The sequence below is a fragment of the Pan paniscus genome, chromosome 14, assembly GCF_029289425.2.
Source record: "Pan paniscus chromosome 14, NHGRI_mPanPan1-v2.0_pri, whole genome shotgun sequence".
Lineage (NCBI taxonomy): Eukaryota > Metazoa > Chordata > Mammalia > Primates > Hominidae > Pan > Pan paniscus.
This window is the reverse complement of record NC_073263.2, coordinates 41,628,446-41,642,931: the sequence shown is the minus strand read 5'-3', so window position 1 is coordinate 41,642,931 and position 14,486 is coordinate 41,628,446. Positions and strand designations below refer to the sequence as shown.

Sequence of the window (14,486 nt, the reverse complement as noted above, 5' to 3'; positions counted from 1 at the left end):
TTCAAATTCACCATGTCTGGACCTGAAGTCTTCTTTTCACAACCCCCACTACCAACCTGCTTTTATTCCCATTTTCAACACTTAATTAAAGGCATCATTTATATACCAATCCTCCCCAAATCAGTAACTCCACATTCACTTCCTCCTCTCCTTCTCCCCTCCCTTCGGCCACACAGCTCTCCAGTCCTTGGCACAAAGTCTCTCATCTAGCCCTTCCTTCCCTCCCAGTGCAGACAAGCTAATCTATGTCCTTATCCTGGTTTCCCTGAACATCCTGACAGTGTCTAAGGTGGTCTTCCTGCTGAATCCATCACTCCTATCAAATGCATTCCAGAAGGTGGGTCCCATGTAGCATTTTTAAAAATTCTGAATAGGCAATAAACATTTATGATACAAAATTCAAAATGTATTTAGAATGAAAAGCACATATCCCTCCTAAGCCTGCCCCCAGCTACTGACTTCCTTTACTGAAGGCAACTATTTATCTTCTTGTGTTTCTCTCCAGGGATATTCTATCCATATACAACAACTATATGCTCTGTTGAGGTTTAAATGCATGCATGTGTGCACACACACAAACACACACAGAGTAACATCTTACAATTCACACTGTTTCCCATCTGGCTTTTCCTACTGAATAAAACTTGAAGTTTGGTATGTATTGTTACAGACAGAACTCATTCATCTTTTTAATGGCTGCATAACATTCCATTGTATGATATATTTCACAATCTACTCCAATGGGTCTCTAACTTGTGCATTTGGGTTGTTTCCAATCTTTTGCTATTACAATGTACAATCATATCCTTGTATACATGTCTTTGTACACATAAATGGCACACTTCAGTACGCCTGCTGATTCCAGATAATGATAGTAGTGAAGGCACTGATGAATCTAAAGACTTGAAAACCTTTCTTTACACTCTGTCCTATAAAGTGTGTGTCCTGATATTGTGTTAAACTTCAGGTTAACGCCTTTTAGAAGTTTATCTACAGTCATTTTGAGGATAGTCACGTCTGTCCTTGCTGGTGGACATGATTCTACATTTTCCTAAAAAGGTCCATGCAATCTAAAGTATATTCATATGAATAATTTACCTGTACAAAAAAAAAAAAAAAAAGCCTCCCCAGAATCTGAACTCTTACAAAGGCTCCAAAGGGAGAAGGATTAACTGCTTTGTACTGACAGCTTTTCTCACATTATGGTTCTAACAAATGGGGCAGCTCTAATAATATTGTTGAGTAACTGGGAAAAATTAGTTATTATTAGCACCCTTTACTGGCGGAATTTTGAAAAATAAAATGACCAAAATCTGTGCAGAAACCAGACCACAAAGGCCAAACACTCAGTCTACTGCTCTTACAAACATGAGATCTATAACACAGAATGCTGTGACTCTTGCCACTTGAAATATTAGGCCTATGTGGCTGCTAGTTATTCCCCCAGTAGCTAACTACTGTCAGACATTTCATACTAAATAGTGTTATGCTAGATTATTACAAAGCATTAATGAAGTATGTCAAAGCATCCCCTACCAACAAGAAACCCTACCAACTGATTCCAACAAACTACATCACTGGGCATTGCCTGGTGTTTGGATCAGTGGAAGACATCGCTGATGTCTTGGCCTTACCAAGTCCTGATGTCAAGGGCCAGGGCTGTTGTGTAGCCACATCTTCTAAGATGTCAGCTCTCTTTAATAGTTTCTTACTACTAATCTGTTTATTTCCAAGATACAAAGACTAACTTCTGCCTTGAGTTCCATCTCAGTGGGAGCAGCTTACCAGAAGGTTCCGAGAGCATCCTGACAGCTGGCCAACCCTCCACCCCAACCCTGAGTTCCAGGATTGTCCCAAAGACCTTAGATATGCTACCAGCAAGTCTCAACCTGTGGCAACCAACAAAATAAACAGCTAAAAAATAAAATCTCCAACTAGATAACACTCAACCTATCTGTTGTCAACAGGAAGATCTTGCTTCTGACTTCCCTTGTCTGTTGCTGACTAGATTGTCATTTGTCTCTCGTAAGTACAAACCTACTTTTGCCTTCATAAATTGAGATTTGGGCTCGGCGAAGCTTAAACTGGATCCAGAGACCACAAAAATGTGTAAGGCAGAAACCAGTAAATAGAAAATCTCTTTTTGCCAGAAACTAATTTCATGATTTTCTTGTTGGAAATTAAATCCTTACGTAAGACTAAAATGCAAAGGGGAATCAAAATTGCTAATCCTCTCTCATCCATTAAAGACAATCAACCTAGTGACTGCAAGAATCAATGCCATGGCACAAGCACTTTAATCACTGCTAGCTGGAACACTGTTCTAGGTGAGCTTTCTTCTCACTTGAAGGTAATAAGGATTCACTAGGAATGGCCAGGCTAGACTAAATTCTATTTAAAAGGGTGGGCTTTTACTTGGTTACTGTGATTTTACTGTCTAATGGAACCAAAATCTGTGAGGTATAACAATGTGTTCATATTTTTAAAGCATTTCATACAGGATGTAAAGCCCAATTCTGGAGTTGTCAATAAGACCACGTGTGATGGACATGGAACCCCTTTCTTTTCTTTCTTTCTTTCTTTTTTTTTTTTTTTTTTTTTTGAGACACAGTCTCACTCTACCACCCAAGCAAGAGTGCAGTGGCACGATCTCAGCTCAATCTCTGCCTCCAGGGTTCAAGCAATTCTCCTGTCTCTGCTTCCTGAGTAGCTGGAATTACAGGCACGCGCCACCATGCCCTGTCCATTTTTGTATTTTTAGTAGAGAAGGGGTTTCACCATGTTGGCCAGGCTGGTCTCTAACTCCAGGCCTCAGGTGATCCACCCACCTCGGCCTCCCAACATGCTAGGATTACAGGCGTGAGCCACCGGGTCTGGCCCACTGAACCCCTTACCTTCACCCTAAGATTTTCGTGCACATCACTGGGGGCCTCTTAGGGTGATTCAGGACTTCACCAGGCTTGGGTTGTTCATGAGGCATAGGGTTGCAAACATCTCTGGGATTTTCCAGAGAGTTTGAGCACCATGCCTCCCTACTATACCTTATTTCTTAACAGGTATAGTTAAGAAACTGTAGTTAACACCAAAGATTCTGGCTTTCAAGGAGGTTATGGAACATAAAAAATTTCAGCAAACAGAACTCTATCATGCTAGCCAGGATAGAACTGTCAAGATATTAAAACTCTTCAGAGCTCTGCTGTTTCAATGAGATGGTTACTGTGTATCAGACTCTCTTTTGCTAATATCCAGATATTTATAGTGGGAATTAAAATAATTTTTTTTAGTTATTTCTTGCCTTCTGCTAGCTTTTGAATGTGTTTGCTCTTGCTTCTCTAGTTCTTTTAATTGTGATGTTAGAAATAACTAAGATCAGAGCAGAACTAAAGGAAATAGAGACACAAAAAACCCTTCAAAAAATCAATGAATCCAGAAGCTGGTTTTTTTAAAAGATCAACAAAATTGATAGACCGCTAGCAAGACTAATAAAGAAAAAAAGAGAGAAGAATCAAATAGACACAATAAAAAATGATAAAGGGGATATCACCACTGATCCCACAGAAATACAAACTACCATCAGAGAATACTATAAACACCTCTACGCAAATAAACTAGAAAATCTAGAAGAAATGGATAAATTCCTCGACACATACTCCCTCCCAAGACAAAACCAGGAAGAAGTTGAATCTCTGAATAGACCAATAACAGGCTCTGAAATTGAGGCAATAATTAATAGCTTACCAACCAAAAAAAGTCCAGGACCAGACGGATTCACAGCTGAATTCTACCAGAGGTACAAGGAGGAGCTGGTACCATTCCTTCTGAAACTATTCCAATCAATAGAAAAAGAAGGAATCCTCCCTAACTCATTTTATGAGGGCAGCATCATCCTGATACTAAAGCCTGGCAGAGACACGACAAAAAAAAGAGAATTTTAGACCAATATCCCTGATGAACATCAATGCAAAAAGCCCCAATAAAATACTGGCAAACCGAATCCAGCAGCACATCAAAAAGCTTATCCACCATGATCAAGTGGGCTTCATCCCTGGGATGCAAGGCTGGTTCAACATAAGCAAATCAATAAACATAATCCAGCATATAAACAGAACCGACAACAAAAACCATATGATTATCTCAATAGATGCAGAAAAGGCTTTTGACAAAATTCAACAGCCCTTCATGCTAAAAACTCTCAAAAAAATTAGGTATTGATGGGATGTATCTCAAAATAATAAGAGCTATTTATGACAAACCCACAGCCAATATCATACTGAATGGGCAAAAACTGGAAGCATTCCCTTTGAAAACTGGCACAAGACAGGGATGCCCTCTCTCACCACTCCTATTCAACACAGTGTTGGAAGTTCTGGCCAGGGCAATTAGGCAGGAGAAGGAAATAAACGGTATTCAGTTAGGAAAACAGGAAGTCAAATTGTCCCTTTTTGTAGATGACATGATTGCATATCTAGAAAACCCCATCGTCTCAGCCCAAAATCTCCTTAAGCTGATAGGCAACTTCAGCAAAGTCTCAGGATACAAAATCAATGTGCAAAAATCACAAGCATTCTTATACACCAATAACAGACAAACAGAGAGCCAAATCATGAGTGAACTCCCGTTCACAATTGCTTCAAAGAGAATAAAATACCTAGGAATCCAACTTACAAGGGACATGAAGGACCTCTTCAAGGAGAACTACAAACCACTGCTCAATGAAATAAAAGAGGATACAAACAAATGGAAGAACATTCCATGCTCATGGGTAGGAAGAATCAATATCATGAAAATGGCCATACTGCCCAAGGTAATTTCTAGATTCAATGCCATCCCCATCAAGCTACCAATGACTTTCTTCACAGAATTGGAAAAAACTACTTTAAAGTTCATATGGAACCAAAAAAGAGCCCGCATTGCCAAGTCAATCCCAAGCCAAAAGAACAAAGCTGGAGGCATCACGCTACCTGACTTCAAACTATACTACAAGGCTACAGTAACCAAAACAGCATGGTACTGGTACCAAAACAGACATATAGACCAATGGAACAGAACAGAGCCCTCAGAAATAATGCCACATATCTACAACCATTCGATCTTTGACAAACCTGACAAAAACAAGAAATGGGGAAACGATTCCCTATTTAATAAATGGTGCTGGGAAAACTGGCTAGCCATATGTAGAAAGCTGAAACTGGATCCCTTCCTTACACCTTATACAAAAATTAATTCAAGATGGATTAAAGACTTAAATGTTAGACCTAAAACGAGAAAAACCCTAGAAGAAAACCTAGGCATTACCATTCAGGACACAGACATGGGCAAGGACTTCATGTCTAAAACACCAAAAGCAATGGCAACAAAAGCCAAAATTGACAAATGGGATCTAATTAAACTAAAGAGCTTCTGCACAGCAAAAGAAACTACCATCAGAGTGAACAGGAAACCTACAGAATGGGAGAAAATTTTTGCAATCTACTCATCTGACAAAGGGTATCCAGAATCTACAATGAACTCCAACAAACTTACAAGAAAAAAACAAACACCCCATCAAAAAGTAGGCGAAGGATATGAACAGACACTTCTCAAAAGAAGACATTTATACAGCCAAAAGACACATGAAAAAATGCTCATCATCACTGGCCATCAGAGAAATGCAAATCAAAACCACAATGAGATACCATCTCACACCAGTTAGAATGGCGATCATTAAAAGGCAGGAAACAACAGGTGCTGGAGAGGATGTGGAGATATAGGAACACTTTTACACTGTTGGTGGGACTGTAAACTAGTTCAACCATTGTGGAAGTCAGTGTAGTGATTCCTCAGGAATCTAGAACTAGAAATGCCATTTGACCCAGCCATCCCATTACTGGGTATATACCCAAAGGATTATAAATCATGCTGCTATACAGACACACGCACATGTATGTTTGCTGCAGCACTATTCACAATAGCAGACTTGAAACCAACCCAAATGCCCAACAATGATAGACTGGATTAAGAAAATGTGGCACATATACACCATGGAATACTATGCAGCCATAAAAAATGATGAGTTCATGTCCTTTGTAGGGACATGGATGAAGCTGGAAACCATGATTCTCAGCAAACTATCTCAGGGACAAAAAACCAAACACTGCATGTTCTCACTCATAGGTGGGAATTGAAGAATGAGAACACATGGACACAGGAAGGGGAACATCACTCACTGGGGCCTGTTGTGGGGTTGGTGGGAGCGGGGAGGGATGGCATTAGGAGATATACCTAATGTAAATGATGAGTTAATGGGTGCAGCACACCAACATGGCACATGTATACATATGTAACTAATCTGCACGTTGTGCACATGTACCCTAAAACTTAAAGTATAATAAAAATAAAAATAAAAAAATAAAAAATAAATAAAAATATAAAATTTTTTTACTGCCAGTAGCTTATTTTCCCGTATTAGGCCCCTATTCCACATACTTACATGAGACAAGCCATTGTCTTTTACAGAGTTTGAGGCTTTAGTCTGCACCACAAAAAGGGACCAGAAGTGAGAGTCAATCTAAATGAGTACAGGACTAAAGAGCCTTCAACAAAACACTTCAGCCACATCAAGACCACAGTGACGTCTAGGTAAATTCCATTGCCCTTCTTCAAAAAGTACATCAGTATATCAGTCAGGTGGGCAAAAGAAGAATAAACCCTTCATAGCACTCTGCATAGCTTAGAAGCCTCTGTATAACAGAGCGGTTGCTGGAACTTGGGCTGCTGGTCCAAAACTTGACCCATCCTTGCCTGTTTTCATGCAGTAACTCTCAGAAGAGACAGGTTTTAGAAGTTTACTTCCACACAGCTACAGGCTGTGTCTCCAGGATCATGGTGACAATGACAGTATCAGCTCAGGACCATCTATTTGGAGCCTGTAAAAGGCCTTGTATAGGAACACATGAGTGAACTGCAGATTTATAACCAGCCCCAAGACCAGGAGGCGGCACAGCACGTGGCCATGCACCGGGAGCTACAACATGGCACACACACTGGGAAGGTCAGTCCTCCATGATACAAGGTTATAACTGGCCAAGCTTTTCATGTGACAGCAGTCTGCCACTGGCAATCCACAAGGTGCCAAAGGCTAAAGGCCACCTAGGAAATCAGCTTCATAAAACATGGATATTCAGACTCAGGGATAAAAAGTTCTACACAGTGGCCAGGGTTTGGCCTCAGAAATACTGGGAGGGGGGCATGTTTGTGGAGAAGAGCAGATGAACTAGTCTCACAGAAGTTTGTTTATGGAATCCTGAATGGTCTGGGCCTCAAGTTCTAAGAAGATTGTAATTCCGTCCCCTCCTTCCTATAACCTGGGCCCCTGTGATGGCACAGTTTCCAGTCCCAGTTGGGAGGCGAGTTCCTCGTTTTTGGTATCCAAATAATCCTATTCACAAGGCCACATACTTTAAAGACAGGGACCTATCCCTGAAGGCAGGCAGCATAGCCTTTAAATTTGTTTAAATTCAAGCAAAAACTTTTTAAAAATTTGGTACTCAGTGGCCAATTTTTTTTATTTAGCACTGTATATCCAGAATCTAGCACAAATGCCTGCTATATATAATGAACTCTTCGATAAATATTTGTTAAATAAATGAATGAATGAATTCTAAGGGCAGTCCTGGAAGTGGACAGATAGATGGGGAGTGGGCTGCTGTGCAACAGACTAGGACAGAAAAAGTACTAGAGGCAGCAGGTTGAAGGTTACTGAGCAGGAGCACTATGTTTTCCGAGTCATGGATCTTCAGTAAGGGCAAGGGGAACATGGTAACACCAGGCACGGCAAATGATCATGACACCCTGACTGAAAGTCCGACACAGCTCTCTGGATGACAAGTGCCCTCTCCCAACCTATTGATAGTGTCTATTAACCACCTCGGACCCTTTGATGAAACTGATCTATGTCCTGGGACTCCCCTGGTCTGATTTTGCAAGCAAGTCCTAGGTTCCCAGAGCTCCAGAGTTGGCAGAAGAACTGAGGACATGCTCACTGGGTCTTGCCTTACTTTAGAAAGCCCGTTTGAAAGATTTCTGGAAGGCTACCAGTGAAGGTGGAGACACTGGTTCTGTTCTTCTTCCACACCTTATCTTCACCCCAAGATTTTCGTCTAGCTACAAAAGGACCAATGGTTTCTTATGCCCTAAGACTTTGGTGTGAGGAAGCCGATAATAACCTTAAGAGCTATTTCTCTGGGTTAGTCTTGGAAAAGATGCTATATCACTAAATAAAAAGATAAATATGAAACACCCACATAAACAAAGATATTTCATTTCTAAAAGCCCCTAATTTCTAAGATAGAAAAAGGAATATGAATTTTAAACTTAACATAAATTATCAGCTTTCAGAGTATAAAGCCATCTAAATTGTACTTAAGTCAGTTTTAAAAGGCAAAAAACACAACCACTTAAATTGCATTAATATGGCATCATTTTAGAGTGCTATAAAATATTTTAACTAATATAAATGTTAAAATATGAGGTTTGCTGCTATCAGTCATCTAATAATTATGTAAGCAAAGGTGGGACCACTGCAATGATTAATGAAAGGCAAGAATCATGTTTGTAAACATGGTATAAAATAGTCAAGTCATTACATAAATATTTCAATGAGGGTGCAAGAATTTATGGGTATAATATATATAAACCAATATCATAGGGAGGGATTAGGAAACTGTTCTCTAAGCCAAAACATGACCTAATACTTTTTGTCCAAAAAAACCCACTACAGTTTACAGATGTCACTAATTCATTCATCCAACAAGGATATATCCCTTCATTTATTCAACAAATATTTATTAGCTTTCCCTCTGTGCCAGGCACTGTGTTAGCCTTGAGGATTCAGTGGTAAAGAAGACACAGTCTTTGCATCTGCAAGGAAATTTCAGTTTCCACCATCTCTCCTCACCCCCTCTCACATGCACACACTGTGCAAAGAACTCCCCAACTGCATTCTAGAAAGATGGTCATTTAGCTCTTGCTGTGTGGTATAATGGGCCTCCATATGTAAAGTGTCTAGCATAGTGCCCAGCAGTCTCTAAATCCACTCTTCTTTGCCTATTCCCAACAAACATCAAGAGCTGAGAGCCCTGAATTCCATATTAGCTGTGCCCTGCTATTAGCCATCTAACCTTGAGAAATTCATTTCAGCACCTAAAGCTGAGTCTGCTCTGAGAACTCTCTTCTTGAAGGCCCCTTTCAGCTCACAGGGAATGAGATGACTAAAGATTTCTAATAATGGGAAGAGCTATTACCTCACAAGGGGCCTGTTCTATCAGATGACTCAAGTTAGAAAGTTCTCTGTTATACTGAGCTTGAATTATTCCTCCACGAATTCAACCACGGGTCCTGCGCACTGCAGTAACATAAAACCTGTCTACAGCCTCTCCTATATGATAATGCCTCAAATATTAAAAATACATCTGTCACATTTTTCCAAATTTTTAAAATAAAGAGTGCCCTTAAATGCCAATCAATCCCAGGATTCCCAGACCTTTTTTATAATATTGGTTACCATCCTCTGTGAGCTCTTTAGTCAACATTTCTCTTTAAAGTACAGTGCCAAAATACAATGAAATATTCTAAATTTGTAGTCTGACCAGCAAGTGCTTGCTATTCATCTGGTGATGCAGCATAAGACTCTGCTTGACTTGTAGAAAAAACAACTGAACATGTAATAACCAGTTAGAGGAATACTACCTAAACCACATTTATTTAAAACTCCACAATAAAGACGCAGCATAGCAAAGTCATGAAGATAGAAATTGAGGCCAGATGATGTGGACAGGTTCAGATTCTAGTCATTATATTATTAGATGTTAGCCTCTCTGTTTCAGATTCTTCATCTATCAAATGGGAATCACAATAATTCTTGCACTCTAGGATTCATATAAAGAATTGAATGAGTTATCAGACATAAAGCATTCAGAACAGAAATATAACAGTTACAACAAATATCAAATAAAGTAGGCAACTTACTTGTCAGTGATTATTCAGGTGATAATCTAAATACCTTTTGTGTGTGTGCATTCACAAGTGATATGGAAAGAAAGTAGCTTTTAGTTATTGCCTTTGTAAGTAAATATTGATAGATTAATGGAGAAAAATAAACTGACAGCTTTTTAAGTTCAAAGGATGTGATCTCCCTCTAAGAGAGAGATGAAGTAAACTATATTAACGGAGAGGAAGCTAAGGGAAAAGCGGAATAAATAGAAAGGAAACATTAAAGGAATTCTTAAGAACATTTTGTTCTGTACCACTAAAACCCACTCTGCTCATTTCAATTATATTATGAATGCATAACTTCTGATATTTGATATGCCATAAGAGTATGTTCTCATGTTTATTGGTGTCTTTTTATGTAGACCTTTTAAATCCTTGTAGAAAGAATCATAATCTAATGCTAATAAACTTTAGTCACATCTGCTGTGACAAGGGACCCCTGAACTAAAATCCGTTTTTGTTCCAGTGATCATTTAGTTCTAAACGTAAGTGTTACCAGAGGGTGCCTGTGTTTCATCAACCGAGTAAGCCCATGTGGGTGTGCCGTACCCATGAAATTTCACACACACCTACAGACTGCTCCCTGAAAATGTTACTGGTGGTTAAATAAATGAAATAAATTACCTATGTATTTCTTTCTACTTCAAACAAACAAATAAAAAACACATGCTACTTTCTCTAGCAAACTTCCATAAGAAGTTTTAACAATACCAGTACAATAATTTCTTTAAAATTGTGACCCATTTAAGAGTTAGCCTAATCTTCATTAAAATTTAAAGAAAACAGTCATTTGAACAGCATGCTTTGAAAGGTTAACATATACCATGTGATTGTGATGACTTTCATATCATTAAATAGCTCTTCTTTCGCAAATAACATTTACCTAACATGGTCAGATTATAATTTCATTTATTATTCCCAGTCATAGTTATTAATATGAGATAAAAGTGGAAATAAATCTTTGCTATATCTCTGAAAGATAAGCAGCATGGAATGTTTTCTCAAGATAAAGTTCATCCACATTCTTCTTCCAAATTCCCAAACTTTCAGGAATTGGCAACATACTGCTACTTGGAAATAGGGAGATGATAAACTCGGGAGAATAACTGCCACTTTTATTAAACTGCAGGTATTGTGGTGTATTATCACATTTAATTTAATCCTTATAATCCTATGAGGCAGGTACTCTTGTTATTCTCAATGACTGTTGAGGAAACTGGGATTTAGAAAGGTTAACCCATTTGTCCAAGGTCACATAACTGGATGTAGCCAAGTCAGGACCCAAACCCAGGCTGTTTGACTTTCATGGTCTAAGCTCCTATCCTCTACAAACTGGGTAAATAAAAAAAAAATCTGGGGATAGACATATCATGATTAGTGAGAAAAGAGAGCAGTGTTTGAGGAAGAAAGAGAACAGTAGAGGCAGAGACTACCCAGATAGAAAGGACTCTGTCTGATTGGAAAGAGCCTTGGATTAAACATCAGGAGGTCTGGGAGCCCTTTCCCAGGGTGGCACCAGTGTGACCAAAAGGAGATCAATTCTCTCTAGCCTCATCTGGGAGGAATACATTCACATACAGCATAGGGCTATGTTAAAGATAAAAATGAAACTTCCAAAACACCATGCATATAGCAATCAAATTTTTTAAATGAATTTTTTTAAATGAACAACAAAAAAGAATATTTTATTGATTTAACAATCATAGAAAATGCCATGGTAGAACTTAAACTACAAATAAATTATTATTTTTTCTTTTTCTCTCTCTCTCTTTTTTTTTTTTTTTTTTTTTTTTTGAGACAGAGTCTTTCTCTGTCACCCAGACTGGAGTGCAGTGGTGCGATCTTGGCTTACTGCAACCTCCGCTCAAGAGATCCTCCCACCTCAGCCTCCTGAGTAGCTTTGATTACAGGCATGCACCACGATGCTCAGTTAATTTTTTCATTTTTTGTAGAGATGGGGTTTCGCCATGTTGCCCAGGCTGGTCTTGAACTCTTGGGCTCAAGTGATTCTCCCACCTCGGCCTCCCAAAGTGTTGGGATTACAGGCATGAGCCACCATGCCTGGCTTGAACTACAAATATATTAATAAACATTAACCTAAATCCTGTCAGAAATTGTCCTTTTCCATTCCCTGATTGCATCACTGCCACCTAAAATCACAAAAAAATACTTTCATTGTTAGTAAGTTTTATTATGGCAGAAGACACTTGTGAAATCATAAACTCAAACTATAGCTAAAATTAGCTTAATTTGAGTCAATACAAGTATATGTATAAATTTGTCATATCTGTTTCTTTCTTTTTTTAGAGACAGAGTCTTTTCCTGTTGCCCAGGCTGGAGTGCAGTGGCACGATCTTGGCTCACTGCAACCTCCGCTTCCTGGGTTCAAGCAATTCTCCTGCCTCAGCCTCCCAAGTAGCTGGAACTACTGGCATGCACCAACACGTCCAGCTAATTTTTGTATATTTAGTAGACAAGAGGGGTTCGCCTAGCCTCAAGCGATCCACCTGCCTGGGCCTCCCAAAGTGCTGGGATTACAGGCATGAGCCACCACGCCCAGCAAATTTTTGTATTTAGTAGAGACAGGGTTTCACCATGTTGGCCAGGCTGGTTTCAAACTCCTGACCTCAAGTGACCCACCCACCTCAGCCTCCCAAAGTGCAGGGATTACAGACATGAGCCACCCTGCCCAACCCATTATCTATTTATTTATATTGTAAGACCTGGAGCAGAAGAATCTAGCAATACTGTGTGGCCTATAAAAACTGAGATAAATGGGCATTGTTTTTTTAAGCCACTAAGTTTGTGGTTGGTTGTTATACAGCAATAGAAAACTAATAGAATACCTGAGGCAATTTAGATAACTGAAAAAACAAAGTTATTAACTCCATAGATGGGAGTGAGAGACTGCACAAGAAAGGAAGAGTAATCATACTGTGTGTAGGTTTTAAATCATGTCCCAAATCCTTTGACACGACTGTCTTAATGTCTGTGGCCCCCCTTGAAGCATGGCTGGCCTTAGTGACTCATTCATACCAATTGAATACCAACTGAATGTTGCGGAAATGACACTGAGGAACTTCCCAGGCTAGGTCAATCACTGCCCTGATCTCTAGAACCCATTTTACCAGAGAGTTCAGCACTGGGTTTTTCAGGCAAAGCACAGGTTTTCCATTTCCCATTTACCATTTATGTAGTTTCCACCCACTATTGTACTTTGTCAATATATCACCCTTAGAAACTTCAGCAAGAGGAGGGATGGCTGAAATGAAGTAGAATTTGGCCATTCCCGGATCCTCCAGCCATAATACACCAAACTACACCATTAGCCTCTGACACAAACCAGCCACAATAACAGCATCAGTAGCAATCACAATAATTGAGGAAAGTAAGATATTTAAATATTTAAAGAGAGGAAGGTTTGTCAATTACTGGTTGAAAACATGTCTCTTGCTCCATTTTATACCCTGGAAAGTTCTACCAAATTCATTTGCTCTAAAACCCTAAGCAATCTGCCTAACTTTTTAGTCCCTACATTTGTTTTTGTTTCTTTGTTCTTTGTTCTTTTATTTTGTTTTGTTTTGTTTTAGACACAGGGAATCACTTTGTTGTCCAGGCTGGAGAGCAGTGGTGCAATCATAGCTCACTGCAACCTCAAACTCCAGAGCTCAAGCGATCCTCCCATCTCAGCCTCCAGAATAGCTGGCACTACAGGCACGCACCACTACACCTGGCTAATTTTTGGATTTTTTTTGTAGAGAAGGGGTGTCTCACTATGTTCCCCAGGCTGGTCTCAAACTCCTGGCTTCATGAGATCCTACCACCAGCCTCCCAAAATGCTGGCATTATAGGCGTGAGCCACTGTGCCCAACCAGTCCCTATATTTCTAGTCCAGTAAACTAAAAAAATAGTATTTGGTTGAATGAAGAAATTTCTTCAAAATATTTCAACAAAAAGTCTTCTCATGCCTAAAATAAACTTTCATCTTATTAGTTAAAATCAACAAATACTTATGGATAAGGCACCATAAGATTAAAAAGGTATGACAGAGTCCCTATCCTCAAGGAGGTTATAATAAAAATAAATAGTAAAAAAAAAAAATTTTTTTTTTTTTTTGAGACAAAGTCTTGCTCTGTCACCCAGGCTGGAGTGCAGTGGCGCAATCTCGACTCACTGTAACCTCCACCTCCTGGGTTCAAGCGATTCTCCTGCCTCAGCCACCCAAGTAGCTGGGACTCCAGGCACGTGCCACCATGCCCGACTAATTTTTTGTATTTTTTTTAGTAAAGACGGGGTTTCACCATGTTAGCCAGGATGGTCTCGATCTCCCGACCTCATGATCCGCCCACCTCAACCTCCCAAAGTGCTGGGATTACAGGCGTGAGCCATCACGCCCGGCCAAAAAAAAATTTTTTTTAGACAGGGTCTCACTCTGTTGCCCAGGCTGGGATCATAGC

The 14,486-nt window shown here is 39.5% G+C and overlaps 1 protein-coding gene across 6 annotated transcripts in view; it reads right to left on the bottom strand.

The window, feature by feature from the left end:
- DGKH (diacylglycerol kinase eta) overlaps nucleotides 1–14,486 on the bottom strand; it is a 203,928-nt gene that overhangs the window by 97,456 nt on the left and 91,986 nt on the right. For 2 of the 6 annotated variants that reach the window (XM_055096670.2, XM_055096671.2), the window contains exon 1: nucleotides 9,159–9,250. The exons of the other annotated variants lie outside the window; for them this stretch is intronic. The gene's annotated coding sequence lies outside the window, so the exon portion shown is untranslated. Of the gene's footprint in view, nucleotides 1–9,158; nucleotides 9,251–14,486 lie in introns of those variants that run through there. 6 annotated transcript variants of the gene reach the window in all.